The sequence below is a fragment of the Rattus norvegicus genome, chromosome 2 (genome assembly GCF_021556685.1).
Source record: "Rattus norvegicus strain SHRSP/BbbUtx chromosome 2, alternate assembly SHRSP_T2T, whole genome shotgun sequence".
In the NCBI taxonomy this organism is placed as follows: domain Eukaryota; kingdom Metazoa; phylum Chordata; class Mammalia; order Rodentia; family Muridae; genus Rattus; species Rattus norvegicus.
In genome coordinates this window covers 238489217-238510360 of record NC_141535.1, presented here as the reverse complement: position 1 = coordinate 238510360, position 21144 = coordinate 238489217, and positions in this window count along the sequence as shown.

Here is a 21144-nt window from a genome sequence, read left to right as displayed (position 1 = left end):
TTGTTGTTATTATTATCAACAGAATTAAAAGTTTCACAAAAAAGAAACCTAAAAGTAAAACTTTTTTTAAATTTTGTGTATGAGCCTTTCTGTACAACAAGTACTGGCCTTGGGATTTGAACCTACGTATTGGGTTATAGAAGCAATTTTGTTAACTTTATTCTTATTTTCCTCAAAATTAGCACAGCGCATTCTGTTTTCTCCTCTGTAACGAGACGTGATATGGTAGAATATGGATATTAATCAGCCATAACCTGGCTCACATAATGTGGAATAGGCTAGCCACACATGCGCATAGGTAGGATGTGAAGAACATGAAACCAGCTAAGCGTCCTGTGTCTAAGCTGGGAGTTGAGGGCTGGGACCGCTAGTCCTGATTATCGACTTGGATAGACTTAGGCTTACTTAGTAGACATACCTGTGATGTATCGTGAGGGGCTCCCAGAAGGATTAGCTGGGCTCAAGACACCCCTGACAGATAGCTCAGATGCAAAGAGTTCCAAAGAAATGTGTGTGGAGAGAGGGAGAGAAAGAGACAGACAGGCAGACTGACAGACAGAGATAAAAAGACAGAGAGACAGACAGGCAGGCAGATAGATGAATAGACAGAGATAGAAAAAGACAGAGATAGAGAGACAGAGAGAGATAGAGAGACAGACAGAGATTAAAAAGACAGAGACAGAGAGACAGAGGTAGAGAGAGGCAGAGATAGAGACAGACAGACAGAGAATATCTGCCTTTACTACTGCTGCTTCTATGACTCTGACTGACATTAAACACTGACTTCATGATCCTCCTTCATGCTCTCAACTCACTCATGGAACTTTTAGGCTTTTACTGCCAGATCTTGACTTGCTGAAGCATCCAGATGCTTGGACTGAGCATCCACTGAGCTCTTTAAATCGACAACTTGGAAATATCTATTGTTGGACTACACGGCCACTATCTTATAAATCAATCTTATAATTCTCGTTTTGCTGCATATGAATATACACATATTCATATATCTACACATATATGCAAAATGTACATATGTAATGTATATAAATTTATATATAACAGAATATACATTTCTTTTCCCCAACATAATATTAATTAATAATAGTCAATATTTTATTAATTATTTCAGAATGTCCTACAATGCAGCTTGACCACACTGGCATCTCAGTCCTCCCAGGTCCACCCTTTCGCATCTACACCCTCCCTTCCTCCTAAAAACATAATGGACTATGTGGTGTAGTCCAATTTGTGTTGCCCGTATACTCACTGGAGCATGGTCAAACCCCCAGTGTCCAGCCCCTTAGAGTCCTAACCTATACCCCATCCCGCAGAGGTGAAGAAGCGCTACACTCCAGCATCTTTATCCAGCTTTTAATAACTCTCTTCAATATTTTCCTCTCGGTACTGTTTCTCTGGGGGAGGTGGAGGTGGGGAGAGTTTGCCACAGGCAGGAGTCCTCAATGTGAGAACATACACTTTCTGTTGATTCTCCTCCTATTGGAAAATCCTGCCAATTCGGATTTAGTACCAGCAGTGCTATGAGAAACCCGTCCATGTGGTTCTGTGCCTTCTAACCTGATTTGTGGGAAGAATATGAAAGATTTCAGAGCTGCAGACCAGAGAGGCCCTAAAACGCTGTAAACACTTCTTCACAGGCCATTCAGTTCATGGTAACGAGGTAACAAGGATGCTCTCCATGAGGTTTTAGAGAATAAAGGCTCTAGTCAGAATGCAGCTAGGAGCCATTGTGTTAAATTTCCTCAAAGCATTCGGTTATGTTCTCCCAGTGCCATTAAACATTAAGAGAGGCTGAATTAGAAGGGAACGGACTACAGGGCTTGGCAGAGAAGATTTCGGAGCACTCGTGGTGTGGGATGTTTACAAATGAAAAGCCAGAGCAGCTCAGAAGTGGTTTGGGAAGTGAGGTCATCTTGTCAGTGATTGTGGAGAGAGCTTTGGAAATGATCTATCAGGTGCCCGGAGAATCATTGTGGGGTGACTCTGGAGTGAGGATCAACGTGGGGTGGGATGACTACTCAGGAAGGGGTCTGCCCAGGCACCCACATGAGGGGATGAGTTTTTTTTTCCTTAAGTGCTCTGCCAGTGGAACAGCCACTCCTTCTAAAACAGAAAAGGAATTGCAGGAAATCACTGTTGGCAAGAAGCTTGTTGACATGAGAAAAATGACATGGTTAGTTTCTGGTGGTGGCAGGGAGCCGTTTTCAGCATTGCCAAAGCAAAGAAATCATAATATGTAGAAAATAGTATTTCCATGCCTACCATATAAATTCTGCCCAGATGTTGCCCTGAGGAAAGAGAGCTTCTTTGGCTTTGATGGCAAGTACAGAGGAGCAAAGGGCTTCTTCCCTCTATTGAAGAGCCCTGGTTGTCAGTGACATGAATCAGGAGATAAGCTTTGTGGCCGGATCACAGCCAGCCTGGTATTATTCCTGATGACAAGTGAGAGGTCACTGTTTAATTTGAAGGTACACGCTGGAGAAGAGAGAAGCCACTTGGCAGAAATAAGTGGCACCTCTGGGATGAGACTGTGTGCTGGGATCAGATAGGTGAGGGTGTGCTGGTGTGCGTGCCAGGGAAGAGGAGTATAGTGGGGACATGTTAACACGCCCCACCTCCTGCAGCACCTGCAGGAGGTTTCCTGTAACTGCATCTCCAATCAATCGGGTGTTGACCTGTCAGTTATCTGTAGAGGTGTCTGCAGGTGACGCCATTCAAATATCCGAGTGTGCAGCTTTGTGAAAGTGGAGAGAGGAGGAAGTTAGCTTCCCAATGTGCCAGACTGTGGAAGCTCTATGTGTTTCCTTTAGTCATGGTTACACATTGAAGAAAGTGTGTGTGAGTGTGTTTATGAGTATGTATGTGTAAATGTGTGTGGGTGAATGTGTGTGAGTGTGTGTGTTAGTGTAAGAGTGACTCTGTGTGAGTATGTGTATTTGAGCATGTGTGTATGTGTGTGTGAATATGAGTGTGAGTGTGCGAGAGTGTGTGTTAGTGTGTGAGCAACTGTGTGTGAGTATATGTATGCGTACATGAGTGTTTCTGAGAGAGTGTGTGTATAAGTATGAATGTATATGTGTAAGTGTATGAGTCTGAGTGTGTGAGTGTGAGTATGTCTGTGTGTGAGTGTGTTTGTGAGTATGTGTGTATATGTATATACGTGTGTGAATGTTAGTGTATGAGTGACTCTGTGTGTGTTTAAGCATGTGTGTGTATGTGTGTGTGAGTGTGTGTGAGTGTCTTAGTGTGTGAGCAACTATGTGTGTGAGTGTATATATGTGTGTGAGTGTGTAAGAGAGTGTGTGAGTGTGTGTGAGTATATATATATTTGTGTATGAGTGTGTGTGTATGTGAGTGTAAGTGTGTCTATGTGTGTAAGTTGGACCATGTTTCTCTTTTTCCTGTTTGTACAGCTCTGAGAGACGAAGTGAACACAGTCATATACAGTACTTATGTAAGACTAACCCTAGGATCAGCGCCACACGGTAGCTAGATTATTTTTTCTCATGAGGAGTAGTAGATAAGGAATGAAGAACGAAGTGTCTGCATAGGACTGGACTCCACGGGACACCCTGTAGGGTGTGGGCTGGACCCCCAGACGCCCAATAAAATGTCTCTTTGACTTCCTTCACCTTTGACACTGCACAGGAGTGAAGAAAACAGGAACATGTCTGTCTGCCCAGCATGTGCTCCAAAGCATGCAACATGAGGGGAGATAAGAACAGCTGAACAAGAGATCCTAGACTGCACAGTCAACCAGCAAAGCCTCTCTCCATCCTTGTCTACCCCCAACACCTCTCACCAATCAGCAGCCACAGGTAGACAAGACAGTACCTGTCCTTCAGCACATGGTGTCTGAGCAGTGTCCACTTTGGTCGAAGCAGGAAATCCCCTGTGTCATCTAGATTAGGAAAGGCACAGAACTGGAGTGAGGAGCACAGGTATCGACCCAGGGGCTTAGAATATGTAGCCAACACACACTTAGCTGTGTGACTTCAGGCATGCTTCTCTGTTGGGTTTCTCTGTCTCTGTCATAACAGGCTTTCCCCCCCAAAGTTAAATAATGAATTCCTTTACACGATCTGAATAAATACTAGGATTGTGCTAGTAGGTCCCTGATTATACAGAATTCAGAGTCTATAAACACTGTTATGAAAGGATAAACTTTCAGCTGGGAAGACAACTGAGTGAGTGAGGTGCATGACAGGAAAACCTGATTCTGAAGCCTGGAGAGATGCCTCAGTGACTGAGAGCATTTGCTGCCCTTCCAGAGGACTCAAGTTCAATTCCCAGCATCCACATGACAGTTCCAACTGCCCATAACCGCAATCCCAGGAAATCCAATGCCCTCTTCTGGTCTTATAGGTATCAGACATATACATGGTAAGCATATATACATGCAGGTGAGTACTTAGAGTCAAAACAAAAATAACTAAATCTTAAAAAAAAAAAAAACCAACCACTGTATTTGAATCCTAGACGCCATGATAAAAAGAAAAGCAGGGAAGTGGAGCACAATTGTAATCCCAATGGGGGAAGGTGCCTGGGTCACCCCGGCCAGCTGACTTAGTGAGATCTGGGCTTGTGGGCAACCCTATTTCAAAAGTGAGACAAGAACACCCAGTGCTTAGCTCTGGCCTCTACGTATACACAGGCATGTACTGACACGCATGTGAACATACATGGCGCCATTTTGTAATGATATCGTGACACGGTCTTCCAATATCATATTCAAGAAAAGCCCCCATTCAATCCCCTTCTGGTTTATCTTTCGTAATCCCTTAGCCAGCTTCCATTGGCTCTCAAAGGCTTCCTGCGATTCCCTGCTGGCACTCACTGCCTACCTGCGTGCTTCTACGGCGCTTCTGTATATGCCACGTGCTTCCTGGTCTGGTTCTGCTCTTCTGGTCATCCTCTTATATATCTGTCAGCAATCATTCTGACATCTCAAATTAACTCAGCCCCAAATTTACCTACTCACCTCTCCAGACCACATTTGCTGGTTTTCTTCTGTGAAAGTGCTGTACATTCCAGAGCAGAAACCTATAGTATAAGCTGCTCATCCTTGCAATGTGACTTACGTAGTGGCAGACATCAACTGTTCCAGATATCAAATATGTCTCCTTCATAGCAGCCTCATCTATTTTTTTCTTGAATATTTCATGTATTCATTTCAAATGTTATCCCCTCCCCCCACCCTATTCCCTCCCTCTGCTTCTATGAGGATGCTCCCCCATGCCCACATCACTACCCTGGCATTCCCCAACACTGAGGGTCAAGCCTTCACAGGATGATCAAGGAGTTCTCCTCCTATTGCTGCCAGACAAGGCCATCCTCCGCTACATATGCGGCTGGAGCCATGGATCCCTCTATGTGTTGGTGGTTTAGTCCCTGGGAGCTCTGGCGGTCTGGTTGGTTGACATTGTTGTTCTTCCTATGGGGTTGCAAACTCCCTCAGCTACCTCAGTCCTTTCTCTAACTCCTCCATTGGGGACCCTGTACTCAGTCGATGGTTAGCTGCAAGTGTCCTCATCTGTATCAGTAAGGATTTGTCCCCTCTCTATTGTTCACTCCTGATACCCTTAATTACCCTGGCCTCATAGCTGCTGCATAAATTATAAAATGCATTATCATATAAGAGAATGAGGCATTGATGAACTGCTGTAGTGTAAAGGATGATTGTAGCATCCAGCGAATAGCATTTCAGGTTTTAAAGACAGTTGAAATGCAATCTGTTCAAGAGAGTCCTCTCGTCTTCCTCCTCTCCTCCCTTGACCTTTTTCTTTTCTTCTTTCTTCTTTCCTCTTTTCTTCTCTTGCTTTCTTTTTCTCTGTCCATTCATGCAACATACAGATGAACATGAACCATGTCAGATGCCACACTGTCCTTGCGTCCATACGTAGCAAAGACATGGCTGTTACCCCAAGAGATTCTGGGTTCAGTGGGGTAGGAGCCAGCACGAGGTAGAGCTGCACATAGGCATTGAACTTGCAGTAGGAAGAAAATGTAACACTTTCCAAGAAACCCGGAAACGCTCACTAGCAATGAGCTGAGAGCAGAGTTGCCAGCTATGAGCAGTGTCCAGTCTACAGGTTCTCTGAGGAGGGCTGTCAGGGCAATAGCCAGGAGGTGCCTCGAGGGCTCTGTCGCTTAGAACACCACCTGCAGGACTCTGAAGCAGAGTCCCTGCAGGCATTCTTAAGAATCAGAAACCCCAATCCCAAATCACTGAATGACATTTTCTGCTGTTAAAACCTAGCAACCCCGGGCCTGGTGGCACACACCTACAATCCCAGCATTCAAGAAGCTGAGAGAAAAAGACTGTCAAGTGTGATAGCAGCCCGACCTACAGAGCCTACAGAGCTGGGTCACCTGTCTAAAGTGTAATGACTGGGGAGGTGGCTCAGAGGTTGAATGCTTGCTTTAGTGTTTTTAATGCTCTGAATTCAGTCCTCGGTATCACAAGCATGGGGTCATAACTATAGCAATGCCAGGGACGAGCCCATACAGTATATTATCAACAAAACAACGATCCCTTAGGAATCACAGATACGACCACAGACTCCAGATGAAGGGACCCAGAAGAGCTGGGGTGATGAACACTGCAGATCCTCCCTGAATTTTGAAAACTCATTTAAAGTAAACCAGAATCCTAACCAACCATTAAAATAATATCAGAGTGTGTTCTACAGGGCACTATGTAGGAAAAATACACGCTCAGATCACAAAACTAGCTATTTGTGTGTATGTACATATAATTTAATTTTAACCTTCTTTCGTGATGTAAGAAAAGGTAGTGTGTGTGTGTGTGTGTGTGTGTGTGTGTGTGTGTGTGTGTGTGTGTGCAGAGAATTTTTTCTTAAAGAATAAACCTTAAAATGTTAATGACAGCTATCACTATGCAGCCCGTACTTGTGTGATTTGGGGATGCAGGGAGATTTCTGATTTCCTAGATAAGTCCATATTGTTATTGTTATCTGTGTGATTTTTCTAAAAGCAAGATGACTTCGTTTTCTTCAAAGAAAAAGAGTCAAACCCAACAGGAATTCAAATCCAGTGACCCGAAACTGTGAGGACAACAGGGTTTCACCTCAGGGTAGGAGGTGGTGACACAGCCCAGAACTGTTTGCAGGGTGCCAGACCTTGGTGTGGACAAACATCTCAACAGCAAGGCTACCAGTGGAGAGCAGTGGCTGTGGGGGAGGCCTCGCTGCCCCTGGTGGCACTAGGTTAGAATGTCGGAGACCCAGCTGTGAAAACCTAAGACATAGAAGAGAGAAAATAAAGCCAAAGCAGATGGTCCTCACAAGGAATCTGATGTGGGGCAGGCCCTGGGGCCTGGCCTTGTGAACCTGAGTCCCTCACAGGGGTAGTTCCTCTGTCTGAGGGATAGAAGGTTCTAAGAATCAGACGTTCTACCAGTGCCTTCTGTGATCCAAAGCAAGACTCAGAGACCAAACAAATAACCAATGTTCTTGCCATACGTATGAACTATTCTGGAAAAAAAAAACGGTCTCCAAACCTGGGACCCTTCAAATTTTCATACTTTATTTGTAAAATAATAACATGCTGTCTTGCAACTGAGAGATTATATTTTCCCTTTATGCTTCTAAAGTTAATATAATTGAAGGAGTTGTCTCCAATCCAGGTTTTGGAATCTGTGCCCCCTACTCTATACCCCAGACAGCATTATCATCCCGTGCCATGCAGTTGTTTGCTAAATGTCATTATGAATAAATAATGATATATGGGACGCCACTCTTTTACGTAAAATTATATGGATGATGCAGCTGATCCTGGGGATGGGAAAACTTTTCACCGGTCCTATATCATAGTCTGTAAACCATGAACATTGAATTAACCCAATAAAAGTGACAATTTTGACCCTGGGCTATACCCATTACTTTAAGGTTACAGCTTGCAAGCCAGCTCAAATTGTTCTCCGTGTGGTACTTTACTGAAATACTTATCATCTGGAAACCGTATGTAGTGCATATTCTTAATAAATAATAACACATTTTATTTTGGTTTACTGAAAATTAACAAGGCATTTGGGAAATTGCTGTTATTGTGGGAGCCTGTTTCCCATTTACCTTGGCAACACAATAGCTAGCTAAGTGGAAAGAGAGAGAGCCAATAGCTGTGGAGGGCGGATTTTTTTCCCTCTGCTGTTGGTACTCAGAGAAAGCCATGCAGCTGGTAACATTAATGGCATACCATAGACTCAAAGGAGAGGAGTAAAATGAAGTTCTAATGGGCTTAGCCGTACAGAACTCCCATTCTGCATGGATCCGTTTTGCATTCAAACACAGTAAATGCGCCCCTTCCCAACGATCTACCTACCTTCCAATCTCTAGTCCAAATAGCCTGCAATGAATCAAGACATTATAATGGCTGCTAAAGACAGCTTGTGAACACTCTGACCTCAGAGGGCTTCCGGTGGCTAGTCCTGGGCTGACAAGACAGTTCCTTTCTGCTCAAAACAGTTTCCTGGGAGCCTGGTTCTGTGCTCTTCCTTGGGAGATTCTCCTCCGTCCTCCAAATACAACATCCTGCCATCAGCCTCCAGGGATTAATTTTAATTGGAGAAAAGTGCGATGGTGCGGTGGGAAAGAGAGTGTGAGTGAATGCCAGGATTTGGAGATGAGTGGAAGGCAGTCTATGGAAAGAAACAAAAGCAGAGTTGTCCTGGTTTCCTTTGTCCTCTATATGCTGTCCCTTGTTGGTTCTGGGTGCAGAATTAGGGCGATAGTGAGGGCCATGAGTCAGACGTGCAATAACTTCACAGCCTGTGGGACCTGAATCTATTTAAGGGACCTCTCATCTTTTGATCACCAGGCTTGCAGCAGTATCTCTGTTCTTTCCATTATTATACTGCAAGTGGGTTCATCTGTATCCTAAGAAGAGGAAAATTAATACATTTGCAACCCAAGTCTTTGTGATCCTGTTGACCTTTTCCCCCACTTGAATGTTAAACACACACCCCCAAACGCCCCATTCATTCCTACCAATTCTGTGGGTGTTTTGGGGGTGCAAGCTGAGAAGCCATATAATTATTCTTATCTAATGGCGCATTTTATACTCCCTGGATTTAGGAGAACTAGCCTCTCACTTATTTAATCCCCACTCCTTTCCACATGGCTGATTCTGGAGCATTCATGGATCGACCACGATTTTGAACACCCAAGTTGAAAACCAAAGTGAATTTCACCTTGTCTTGCCTCCTCCCTTCCACCGCCCCATGAACAAGTCTCCAAATTTACCCTTCAACGTGTCATGCATCATGGCTGTACAGGTCTTGATCTCCCCCATACACCAAGTTAATTGTTCTTTGCTAACCAATCGGTCCACCCTCAGCCTCTCCCCCTCCAACGCATCCAGCGTGGTCACAGGATCTATAAGGAGATTTCTGCTTTTCTGGAGGATTAGATTTCTGCTTCAAAGCAGTCCAGCAAGATGGTAAGAGCCAGGCTGAACAGCCAAACTGCCCGTGTAAATTCTCAGCTTCGCCAATCATCAGCAGTGTAAACCAGTCCTCAGCCTCACCCTCTCCAGCAACTCTACATTACAGGGAGATGATGGGATAATTGTGCTAAGTGAGTAGTGAGTGAGGTCATCATAAATGGGACAGAGCGATGGCTCCCAGGAGGCAGAGCGAGCCTTTAGCCGTACAAAGGAAATACCCTATACACAGCATTGAATACCTGCAAATCTTCTGCCTCAACTCCCATCCCTCTGACCGTCACCCACACACTGCCCATCAGTCCACATCACCACACAGTTGTGTGTGTTTTTCCCACCTATCCATTGCTATCCTCTTGTCATTTCTCTACTTAGGAAAGGTCTACTTACCTACTTGTTTATCACACATATCTTTATCATGTATTCTGCAGTCATATAATTTAAACATCACCAAATGGTCTGAGAACTGTGATGAGCAAATGACTTCTTTGTGGCCATGTAAGCTATCTATCTAAACTAACACACAGGCGTTCATTATATACTGAAGAAATGTTGCTTTGTGGTTGAGATGAAGAAGGAAATCCAGAGGAAGAGAATTCGAGCTCGCCATGCTCTCTGTCTGCCAGGGCAGTAAACAGTCGACACAAATCAATGAAGGTCTTAGCACAGCCCTGGGGTGGGCATGTGCTATTACTATCCTTACCTCACAATAAAGCCACAAAGGTAAGACTAAGGCTAGAAAATGTGTGTTTAACCATCTCAGGAGGGCTCCCTCCTATTGTTCACGAATATGTCATCTCCTTCTCCAACCATTCTCCAATGGAGACTAACCAAGGGGACTCTCGCAGACTCAAGGAAAGATCCTTTGGAGGAACTCCATATGCTGAATCCCAACTTCCAGTCTTATAAACACTGGAGCTCATTCCTTGTCTGTAAAAGCCCCTAGAGATGTCACCTCCACCGTTCTAGAAATATCAGCAAAACAGAGGAAGGAAAGAGAGAAGAGTGCAGTTGAGTTGCCGTGCTCTCACTGAGTCACTGAGTAGCAGCAATGATTCAGTCTAGTCAGCCCTCCAAGCCTCCTGGCTTAAGGATAGCCATTAATTAATGATACCGTCCATTCTTGGCGGTTTAAGACTCAGCCTTAACGCCATTTTGTAGCATATCCTTTCGGTTTGGCTAAGTAAGAGACTTGTGAAAACGTTTGGTGCATGTTTGAAACAAAGGCATTAAGGAATGTTGGAGAGGGAAGGGACTCACTCTCTTGAAAGCAAAAGGAGCAAGGAAAATATAACCTACCATTAGGAAAGGAGCAAAATGCTTCCATTTGGACAGTGCCAATAAAATAAAACTACTTCCAAAGTCAAAGCGCGTAAGAGTGACCGGTTGTTCTGAGGTTTGAGCTCCACAGCACCTGAGAAAGGCAACCTGAACCAGCTCAACAATTCTTTTCTGTGCATAGGTGTAGAAAGGCAAGAGGAAATCTGGAACCCCAAAGGAAAGACTGCAAAGGTTTCATGTTAATCTTAATTTAATTTTAAATACCTAATCACATTTGTAACTGAAGAAGCCACGAACATAAGAAAAACAAAACTTTCTAAAACTGAATCTTTGTTTGACAGGCTTGGGCTTGGCTATTTTTCTTTGGTTTTTCTGACATGTGGGGAGAATATGAACATGGTTTTACCCCCTCAGATTTGGAAGCAGCTACAAGAAGCTACTTAATTCATGGCTTTAAAGACCCAAGAACATTTTTCCCATGAAAGAATTGAAACTAGGTCAGTAAGAGAAAGGTGTAAGAGACAGAGAGGTTGTCTAAATATTTTTCTGAAAAATGACAAATCCACCTTGAAACAATTTTCTCACTTCTTTCTTTATTGAACAATGTCCTCCATTTTTGTACTTAAGAAATATCCCATTTCCAAAATTCCATGTTCTCCAGCCATCTTCTCCGTTAGCATGCCAAATGTTGCAGATGGAGTTAACAATAACCCATGGTAATTTCCTAGTCTCTGCCTTCAGAGGGCAAACATGCCTCTTGCTTTCCCACAGACCCCTGGAGCATGCTCTGCTTATCGTCCCCGCAGAGTTCTCACTGATAACCCGAGAGTCCTGCGGGTGGGAAGGGTTGCAGAAAACTCCATGGTGAGGTCCAGAGACGAAAGCTCAACTCAGGGCCCGCTGGGCGTTGCGGAGTGAGAGGGCAAAATAAGCAATAGATTCTCAACAGCTGAGCTGCGCTAGGACTCTGCAAAGTTCAAGGCTTTCACATTTAAAAGGAGATGTGTCTCCATCCAGTGTGCTATGTGGTGGATGAAGCATAGCCAAGTAGCAACTGAGGGAATAGAGTCCACAAGAAAAAAAGAAAAGAAATAACCAAAGGAAATCTTAGAAACGTCTGATTCAGTTCCAGAAAGTCACTCTTGTGAAACTCACAGGGCTGTGAGACCCTTTCTTGTGCTTAGCTTGGGTTGGCTCTGCTGCACGGCGGGAATGAGGAACTAATTGCATAAACTTTACCAAGTGTCTGGCAGAGTACATGATTTTCCCCTTGTCCTTCCCACTCCCACCCCTCTCCACAGCCCGGGTTTCAGATCTCTGCCTCCTCTGATCTCTCCTCAGCACCTCTCTGGCTGGAGAGTGACAGCCATGTTGAGGGTGTGACACCTTGCCAGCAAATCCCGGTCTTTGCCATAACTGATCACTGTCATCAATGCTTTCAGGCTCTGGTAAAGAATGCCAGAGGTGTGGCTCTGAGCCCTGTCAGAGGAGCGTAATTGCTAACACCTACTGGACGTCAGCGCCCCCAACAAGCCACATTCTCGAGCAGGTCATTTATCAGTTGCAGACATTTCTGTGACCCATGGCAGAGAAAGGCATTTCTAAGTGAGCAACTCGGCCATGCATATCTTTCAACACTTGTTGTTTGGAGTCATCTGCTTGGGTTGTGTGGCTGTGACTTTTGAGGGCCTCCTAACCATGACCGCCTAATGATGTAGTCGCTTTATTCCTAGCAGACTGCAGAAAGGGTAATTATAAAGCATGCCTAAGGGACCAGTACTCCTTGGCTTGTAAAAATAACCATTTCTCCATCAAATCATCCTTCTCATGTAAATCACCCCGCTCTGGAAAACAGTAAGTAGCAAGGGAGGCTGTGAACAGAAGGACCCGGTGACTTGTCCTATCCGAACCAGGAAGAGTTTGCCCGTCCATGACACTTGAGTGAATTCCTGTCCTTTGTCCAGAATCCTTGTGAACGTTACAACCGAACGCTCAATCTGGACGTGTCCTCCTAAGCCTGTGGGAAGTGGCCTGTTCCTATCTATTCCCATTGCCAGCTTAGCTCAGCTTCTCCAGTCTTATTCAATGATAGGAGGTCACCCTAGGGCTCATCTGCCTGGTACCAGGCTGAGGTGACAGTTCCTAGTACCAACCTGTGCCATTGTTCAATTTCCCTTGTAGAACTAGGCCCAGATAAGTCAGACTCCTTCTCTGAATGCCCCATTGATACACTATAATTTCTTTCTCTGGAAATCTCTTCAGGGCAGAAACTGTCCCCATGGAAGTCAGTGTCATATGTTGTCACTTAGCACAGAGTAACCAACAGAGTAGTGTAAACCAAGGACCAGGTTTCAAAAGACACCATAAAAATGGAAGTCTGGGTGGTCTAAGCAAAATAAATTTATTTTTCCTTAGTCCTGAAGGCCCAAAGTCTAAAACCAAGGTACCATGGTATTGATTTTTGATATGGCTTTTCTTTATGACTTGTTCTTGCAATGTCCTCAGCTTATCGTACATGGCAGGGGCCTGGGGAGGGGAACTCACTCACATGTCCTTCTGTAATGTTACTGACTGATTCATATCAGGATTACAATGCATGCTTGTATACTGAGAGATAGAGAAGTGTTTTATTTTCCCCAGGTCTTTTATGATTTCTTACAGAAGAATGAAACATGGATTTCTTTTATCCCATTATCCGTCAGGAAGAATGTAACTAATATATTTTCAATACGTACTTGCTGGGTTGAGTTCAACCTTAAAGATAAAGATGGTCTATGAGAATGGAGTTACTGTGTGTACACAGAGGAGATTATTGTATATTTATGTGGTTGGGTATTGAGTTTATGTGAGCTTTTCTGTTTATTATGCAAGTGCACGCATTTAAGTGTGAATGTGCTTATGTTTGTGTGAGTATATGTGTGCTTGTGTGTGTGTCAGAGTGTGTGTCTGAATGGGTATATTTTCATTGCAAATAAAATGTAATTTAATGATTTCCTTACGGTTAGACTTGAAGCCAGTTCTTACTTCGTGAGCAGATAGCTAGCAAGCAGCCACCAGCTTAAAAATCAATTAAAGAACAGAAGCAAATGAGTTGGTTGCAAATTCTGTGCTGTTTAATTCCTTTCCTCTTTATAATGACAGTGCTTCGTGAAGTAATTTTCTTCTGATAAAAGGAGAGCAAGTTCTGCGACCCCAGAAAGAAAAGGAATTAGTGATTTCTCCGCCTGAGAATTGACAAACTGCCGTTACACTCTGTCCCCTAGTCTCCAGCAGATAGACTCCTAGAATAGCCCTTTCCCCCCTTTTTAAGAGGTTGGGGGACCTCAGAATTCCTGGAGAGTCTGGCCTTTGTATAATCCATCATCTTGTTTTTCTTCACGTGAACCCGAGGTTCCTTTTGACTATCCATCCTCCTCCTGACACCCCAGCCAGTCACTCATGGCTCACTCACCCAGCAGCACTTAGTCAACAGCACAGCCACCGGTGCCTGTCTCACCTTCTCATGGTGGCAGCAGTCCCACCCCTTGGAGCTGCCTTCAACCTTCACTGGGTGCCTCAGGGGCTGATCAAACTTTCTGCCCTAATAGTTATCTGGAAGCTGGGTCAGCATCAGGAGACAAATCTATATGAGTCATTGAGGTCTAGGAGCCACATGCTTGAGTTTCTTGGCAAGGACAAGTGTTTGGCTATGGAAATGTATATACATTTGTAGCCATTATGCTCCATAGACCCAAAGCCATTGAACTAGCACCTTGGACCTTAGTCAAGAATCTGTAAGGCAGACGATCACAAGCCTGCTGAGCTGCACGTCACATCTCTCGGCCCTCCCTCCCTCCAATGCCTACTGCAGCTGTAGAAGAGTTTCCGTGAGGAACCTCGGACAATGGATTTCACCCCGTGCATTCTGGAAGCCTTTACCTCTCAGTTCTGATTCCTCAAATCAAGATTTCCAATGCCACAAGAAGAATGCTTGCACAGCCCCGGTATCTATTTTCTGTGCATACATGCACCACCAGAAAGTACAGGACACTTAATTTCCTGATCAGACAACTTCAGTGGAAACAGAGAAAACTGCTTTACTAGAATACATTCTTCCTGATGCTTAGGAAAAGAGGCTCCAGTAAGTAGGAGTGCACACAAGGATTTGGAAGGAGAAAGGGGAAGGGAGTGATATAATTGTATTATAATCTCAAAATATAAACAAAAGAGTTGTTTGTACAATAGAATGCTACCAGATCAAACGTGAAGTGGCCCATGGGTGTAATCAATAGGCACAATGCCCTCATATTGGCTTTCCCCCTTCCCTCTTCATTCAGTCTCTGCCATCCTGCCGTCCCAGGGCCAGGGGGTCAAGGTCCCTGCTCCTGGACCTGCTCCTGGAGCAGGACTTTGGTAAAATTAATTGATTTCTCTATGCCTCAGTTTCACACTCTGCTAAAAAGAATGCACTAGCACCTACTAAACTGCACATTATGGCTTGATAGCTGATCACATTAATAAATGCCAGCTACAGTAAGAGCTCGAACTGTTAGCTGCGATGATGGTGTAGCGAAATGAAAGCAGGGGGACTCCGAAACCACAGCATGTGGCAGCCATTAGGTACTTTCAGTGAATAAAGTCTAGCACCTATGTGGGTAGCAGATGATATGTGGTTGGCCACAGAACTAGAGGCTCAATCAAGAACAAATCAGGGGCTCTTGTAGGCTGTGCTTAGAAAGTCACCCTTTTCTTGAAGGCCATAAGAAAGTATGGAAATTTTTAAGCAGGGATACAATGTGATCAAATTTCTGGCTTTGCGGCTGCAGAGACGGTTTGGCAGCCAAGAGCACACACAGTTCTTCCAGGAAGCAAGGGTTTAGTTTCTAGCACCCACATTAAATGGCTCACAACTGCCTATATTCCTGCTTGTGAGTAGCATACACACAAGCACACACACACACACACACACACACACACACAGAGAGAGAGAGAGAGAGAGAGAGAGAGAGAGAGAGAGAGAGAGAGACATGCACATACTTACACACACTAAAAGCATTTTTAATTAAAAAATATGGCTTTGGAAAATAATTCTGAAATGTATGGTATGACAGCTAGGAAGGTGGGAAATATAGCATAATGAGTTAAGCTAAATTTTATCTACACACTGGGGAGTTCAGTGCTCTGCAATCCTGATCCTCTTGCTATAGTGGATTAAAACTAAAGGTGGCTTATGACAGTGTGGTCATTTTATTTCACTTATATGCCATTATCAAATGATGAGACAATGAGAGGGGGAAGTATGCCACTTTCCTATTACTACTGAGGAAATTTCAACACAGACAGTGACTTAAAACTACACAAAATCACTATTACATCGTTTGGTAATGCAGCCATGAGGAATGGATTCTGCTCCTCTCCCCTGTGCTGCTGGCAGGGCTCAAAGTCTCTAGGCCATTGAGGGCGACATTCACCCCTCTTTTCCAACAGCTCCAGGCAACTTTTACCCATTAGCCCAGGTTCCCCCTCACAGCTCCCCAGCCTGACGTTCCTTCACACCTCTCAGTAACTTTGGCGTCCTCTGGCTTACTAACCATCTTCACTGCCCAGGGACTTGTGCTTTGATGGGGTCACCAAACCAACCTAGACTAATCATCTCATCCCAAGATCCTTGGCTTGATCTAGCCCCAGGGCCCATTTTATTGCACATATTTTAGGAAAGAGGATGTGCATATTGCAAAGGGCATTCTTCCTTTCAGGATATGTGAATAATAGACATCGTATCAGTGTGTTCATTCTAGCGCCTCTGCTTACCTCAATTTCTGTTGCCTAACACAAGGGGGCTAAAAGGAGACGTAATGCCCCAGAGGCAGATCAGGGCAGCCTGGTCAGGGTGTGGCATAGAGGGTGACAGAGACACAACCTAAGCTCTTCTTCTCTAAGACATCGACTACTAAGTGTCATCCAGGAGACACCTACGACATCCTTCATTTTGAAGATGAAAACCCTAATGCAGAACCCACTTCAAGGACTCCCCTAAGGTCACAGCAGGATTGACTGCACTAATCCAGTCCATCGAGCACTCCCCTGAAGCACTCTTGCTCCCATAGGGGCTTAATTCTAAAGTGTTTAAATTTATCTAGACTCTATCATGATATCTTCAGAATACAGTCACATATTCCCCACAAACATACAATTTTCACTTTAATTAAAATGAGCTTACAGTAATTGCTATAATTTCACTCCTGGTCTTCATGAGTCATTTAATAAAACCCTCTCAAGACTCTCAATAGTCCTGGGCCTTGCTCTAGGCACCTCATTCTTCCTTCTCATCACATCATGGCTGGCAAAGATCTTGAAACAGATCATTGTCATCGTCCAAATATCTGGAAGGCTTGAAATACTTTGGCATATCTGAATTGTTGTCAGAATGTATATTCGAAATGTGAAATGTGTTAGCTTCCTGAGGCATTGGATTGAAAACCTTGTCTGCTCACTCCTGCTTTCTGCTAAGATTTTCTTTCCTCCTTCTACTCAGATGGCTACTACAGAGCTTGAAGTTTTCCCTATGATAAGCTAAGAAAGCTACCGAATCTATGGTCACTTATTAAGGCATCCACATTTTTATCAACCATTTAATCCTTTTAATCAACCAGGCACACCCTACAGCAGTGGCCAGTTCTTTGATTTCTGAGCAGAGTAAGCCCTCTCTGTGTAAATGACCTCTAGGGGGGAAGCCAGTGTTCAGGAGAATGACAAGACTGGGGAAGGGCTGCTGCGTACATGTTGAGAAGGATCCCACCAATGCCACACCAATTAATTACGAATCTTCAACACAGAGAGAATCAAAGTACCAGCCCACCTCCCAAAGCATGCGACTCCTCTGAGAAGACTGTTCAAAGTTCTACTTTTTGCTTTTCTGTTTGTCCAACCAGAAGGATGAGCTTTAAGAACTCAGCTCAGTTGAAACAAATAGAATGTCCTTTGTGGCACTCCCCTGGCTCTCTGTGGGGAGCTGGAAGGGCAAGCAGGTGATCAAATGCACCAGGCACCAAAGAAAGGACATGCTTAAGACCGGAAGGATTGTGTTGACAAAAGGGAAAAATATGTCAACCAACTTTTTATATATATACAAAGAAAATATAATTGATGTCTTTCTCACATCTTGTAGAACCACAGAAAAATAGGACAAAAGTTATCATATAGATCCGGAAAAAATAAAGACTTCCTGGGTCCACCAGAGGTCGAGATGTGAGTATGATGTTTCTTATGAAACCTGTAAACCTAAAGGGTGCTCATGATCTGTAAATGTTGGCTTAAAGGACTTTACTTAAATCACAAGAAATTGTAAAGGTTGAAACTGGAGGCGATTTCAGCTGGCAACAATATTTTTAAGATAGAACTTATTTGAGGATAGTCTCAAATGTCTGATCTACAGTAAGTTCAAACATTCAGTGACACCAAGGTTGAGCTCAAAGACATTAAGAATCTTGAGACAAAAATTCCAAAGCAACCAGAAAACAGCCATCAGGAACAAAAATAAAAGTGGCTCAAGGTACCATGATCTCCTCATATGCCTGATACCGCTCAGCACACCGTGAGGCTTTATCTCCCCCTACGGCCATTTCAACTAGTATGTAAAAAAAATCCCTGAAGCCCATTAGAAGCACTGGAGCGCTAGGGATTATTAGAAATCATTATTCACACACACACACACACACACACACACACACACACACACACATGCATACCTACACAACTACTGCTATCCTGACTACCACCCCAAGTACGGGTTGAAGAGTCAAAACTATTTTATTTTTCTTCTAAGCTACAAGTTTTATGACGCTCTACTTGGATTCTATGAAATTTCTTTCTCAGGCACAACTTTTCCTTGAGCCAAATGTTCCCACACTAATAAAATTGGATAAATCAATCACTTTCGATGTCCCCTGTCTTTGATTCAGAACATCAGGCAATGCCAAAGCTGTTATGAAGAAGGCCCAAGTGTCCTAAATGCTTACTGTGTAAACGTTCTGGTCTCTGAACTTTGGAAAGCTATAAAAGAAGCTGAGAATTTCTTAAAGTAAAACAGGGACCTGAGTTAAAACAGGGTCTGGGAGTTAGGCTATCTGGGTTGTCTCCTTACGTATGATACTGAAGAACCATTGGACTTTTCAATACTTTCACATTCCAGTTTTGTGCAAACAAAGGATTGAAATGCATAATAGATAATATTTGGAAGTATGATATAAAATAAGCATTAATGTCAGTTCTTAATGACACTAAAGGCCAAGCAGGAGAATAGCTAGAAGCATCCAGCACACTGTAAACGTGGGGTGCTTAGATTGCTTCATGTACCCAGATGTGCTTCCGCGTCTAATCTAGACTTTCCCAGGTATAATGGCTTTCAGAAATAAGGATTGAATAGTTTAGTCAATGATCTATGTAAAAATACTCACAGATAAATACATTGTCAAATAAACAATAATAGCACATAGAGTGTGAATGGTCAACACACAGTAAGATTCATGTGAACAATACTTGAAAATGGCTATTAAGGAAAAAATAGTCAAAGTAAAGGAAGAATTCAGAGGAATGAGGAGTAGGGCTTGAGGTGGCTCAGCGGCTAAGAGTGTTGCCGTTCTTGCAGAGCCCAGGCGTTCAGGTCCAGGTATCCAGGCTGGGTTGCTCACAACCCTCGGTAATTCTAGCTCCAGAGTGTATGACCCCCCTCTTCTGGCCTCCGTGGGAACCCACACATATGTGTGAACATATCCAGATATACATACACATGGGTGAACACACACACACACACACACACAAAAGATGAATCTCAAAACAACAGAGGGAGGAAATGGGGGAAGACGTAAACAGAAGCAGACATAGAAATGTTGAGAGAAGACGAGTAGGGAAGCGGCAGGGAAAGCCTTCTGAATTTCTGGACAGCCTAGATTGTGACAAAGGGATGGTGAAAGGTAATATTTTCCAAATCCTAGGAATAAAAAGCTTTATGGTGAGACCAGATATCTAAGAGCCATAAGCATCCGGGTGAAGAACTATGTACTGTGTGGTAGACTGGACATGCAGGACAGTTAGCAGTGAGTGATAAACACATCATCAACTTTTGACCTAGGACAGTGAGTCAAGCCACTGACCAATAGGAAGGAACTGCCTGGCTCTCTGCAGAGGGATACATAGTGACTTGGTGTCATCTATAAGGGCTCTCCTGAAGGAGCTGGTCCATGAGCAGAAATGCAGACTGTGACTTCCCTATTGCTTAGGGAATATGGAAAGCTTGGAGTTGTTGAAGTCATGGCAAATTTATTGGAATTAAGATTAAGTAAGGTTCTTGGGTACAATGGTTATCCAACTTTATACCTTGATTGAGCAAGCTTCCACTCCAGCCTGGGCTAAATTCATCGTCTGGCCTCCTACTCATATGGGAGTATACTCATTCAAAATTCAAAGGAATTATGCCATTTGTCAGTCTTCACTTTGCATTTGGTTTACTTTTGAACTAGGTATTTTTCTCGGTGCTAACGAAAATTTCCTGACAAAAGCCACCCTCTGTCCTGACCTGGTTCACAGCTTCAGAGTAGAGCCCATCGTTGCAGGAAAACGGTGATGGAGAAGAATTGTAGGTGTGGTGGGAGGAGCGACAGGCAGCTGGTCACACCGAACCCACAGTCAGGAAGTAGGTAAGATGAGTGCTGGTACTCAGCTAGCTTCTGCCCTTTCCCTTCATAAGCATCTGGGACCCTAGCCTGTGTCAGGATGCTACTCCAATTCATGGTAGGTCTCCTTCAGATAAACCCCTCTGGCAACACCATCATAGTCATATACAGACATTTGTCTTCTGGGTGGCTATAACTTCCATCAGTTGACAATCAGATTAATCATCATAGTTTTGTCTCCCACAGTCAGAAATCACTTTGTAAGACTGTCTATAGCATAGTTCTGTTTTGTTTTGGTTTTGGTTTTTTATATCATCATCATCATCATTATTATCATCATCATTAATTATATTATTTATGTATATTTCAAATGTTGTCCCCTTTCTGGTCTGCCCTCTCCAAGTTCTTCACCTCAGCTTCCCTCCCCTTTGCTTTTGAGAGTGTGTTCCCCCACCCACCCACCAACTCCCACCTCACCCCCACTAGCATCCCCCATTCCTAGACCATCAAGTTGCTACAGGATTAAGCACATCCTCTCCTACTGAGGCCAGACAAGGCAAACTTCTGCTACATATGGGCCAGTGGTGGTGGACCAGCCCATGCATGCTATTTGGTTAGTGGCTTATTCTCTGGAAGCTATGAGGGGTCCCTATGGGGTAGAAAATCCCCTTCAACTCCTTCAGTTCTTCCCCTAACTCTTCCGTAGGGATCCTTGACATCAGTCCAATTGTTG